Raw genomic sequence first — 2,500 nt, forward strand, 5'->3', positions numbered from 1 at the left:
TAACGATTGTGATGACGTTATTTACAGCGTCACGTCATATCCCTCCCAGAAAATCATAACATGTGATTTTATGACGTAACTCCAAGTGAATTTGACAGCTCCCGAACGGTCGTGCGGCTGTTTTGGCAATGATCCGTAATTCAAAGGATAAATACAGCCAACAAAACACAACAAAACAGAAGAGTAGAACAGAGCAGCACAGCACAACACAACACAACACAACACAACACAACACAACACAACAGAGTAGCACAGAACAGAGCAAAACAGAACAAAGCTAAACAATAATAGGCAATACAAATCAAAGCAAAACCAAACACAACAAAACACACCAAAACAAAACACACCAAAACAAAATAGACGTGCACAGAACAGAGCAAAACAAAACAAAGCTGAACAATACTAGACAATACAAAACAAAGCAAAACAAAACACAACAAAACACAACAAAGCAAAACAAAACAGAGTAGAACAGAACAGAGCAGAACAGAACAAAGCTGAACAATACTAGACAATACAAATCAAAGCAAAAAACAACAACACAAAACAGAATTAAGCAAAACAAAACAGAACAAAACAAAACAAAACTAAACACAGCAAACATCTCTTAGCCGAAGGGCATCGTAGGCTATTGAAAGCTTTCATTACGCAGTTGACAGCTCCGACAAGTGCCGCAGAAAAGGTGGTGCAGAATAAGTAATCACTGACTTCAGGTGCTTTGGACGGAGACGTCAATGACAGCTTTTGACTAAGGTCGATGAGGCACGTTTCATGGTATTAGGCCATTTTGATAGTCTCAGATTTGCCGCAGTCTTTTAAATCCATATCTGTGAGAATCTGCTGTATTTGTTGTATTAACATGCAAACTAGTTGTTGTTTAAATACTTTTTTGAAAATAAAAGTTGAAATTTTTGATAATGTGTTTATTTATGCGCGTGTGAATGGTGGCGATCGTCAAAATACGGACGGATGAATTTACTTTTGCCACAGCATCACTAAACAAAGAACTAAATTCCAACACATACATGCACAAGTATCAATGCTGTGGTGGTTGAGAGTGCCAGAACACATTGAAATGATTGTTTTTCAACAACAATCGATATCCATAACACAAATTCTAAACTTATACTAGCTCCGCAAAAAAAATGTATGGGGATTCGGATCTGTCCGTCCGCATAGCGATATCAAGAGCATCGAAACTAATTGTGATTTCACAGGACAAAAACACAAGTTTACCTAATTTTGTATACTGTAAATACAAGTTTGTGCACCCTTGAAGTGAGTTATAATGTTGCCGAGGTCATTTTGCCCTTGATCGACGCACGGTGACCCGAGTTTCAAAGTTGCGATCCAGTCCGTCTAAACAATGTAACGATCGCCACTTTTTTCTTTTCATTCAAAAACTAACCGTTTGGGGAGGAAGTGACCTCACGTTGTTTTACGTTGACGCTCGCGCTCGACAGAAAAAGACCGCAACAGTTTTTCAGTTAAAAAAATCGCAAAGTAATTACATTTTCTGAGGTTTTCTAGTGTCCGTCTAGTAACAATCGCCACTCTAGCGATCGCCACTGAGTGTTGAAGTCACATTTAACTCCAGTTTCGACTGTTTTAAGAAACTATTTTAACGCTCAATCGTCACGTTTCAGTGTCGAAACACGTACTGTGCATTTGCAATCAGCCGGTGTGTCCAAACTGAAATGCGAGTGATGCCTCGATTTGTGGCGATCGCTCACGTGGTTGACGGACAGAAATACCTTCTTAGGGGGTAGGGGAACAGTTACTCCTCCATACAATAATGGTGTTTACAAATGATTGCAAACTTGTCTCTTTATAAACTGTTCAGACATGTCTTCTCTTCAATAATTTTCAGTTTTGCTCGGTTTGTTAATCAGGAGCACCCTGCAGATAATTTTTCATCTGTGACAATGCTCGAAATGTTGACGTAATTCCAATGCCCATATCCTTCTCTTGTTACCTCATCTAGCCAAAACCATTGAAGATAGAAAGACATTTATTGAACAAACTAGATGCACAACACCAGTCTTAACACGTTTTGTTCTTACATGTATATGAAAATATTGATGGCCATGGAATGGTTTGAAAAAAAACACGGTTTTTTCCTTCAAAACGGTCTAGGTCTGCCGGAAGTCGTATTTTTTCAAACCATTCATTTGAAGATCAATATTTTGATATACATACAAACAAAACTTGTTAAGAATGATGTGTTGCATATTTTTTGTTCAATAAATGTCTTTCTATCTTCAACGGTTTTGGCTATATGAGCTATATGCATGCATAGGATGACCGTATTGCTTTTTAGCGTTTTCAGGGTGCCGCTTTGCGCTGGTTTTTAGATATAAATAAGGACCAGGACTATAAAAAAAATTACTGTTTTTAGTTGTAACAAACTCACTTTGTTGGAAAAACATGTCCTTTGAATTGTGTGCCAACATTTATTTTGTAGAATTTGAGTGTGTAAATAGTAAATTGCTGAACACAA

The sequence above is a fragment of the Littorina saxatilis genome, linkage group LG5 (genome assembly GCF_037325665.1).
Source record: "Littorina saxatilis isolate snail1 linkage group LG5, US_GU_Lsax_2.0, whole genome shotgun sequence".
In the NCBI taxonomy this organism is placed as follows: domain Eukaryota; kingdom Metazoa; phylum Mollusca; class Gastropoda; order Littorinimorpha; family Littorinidae; genus Littorina; species Littorina saxatilis.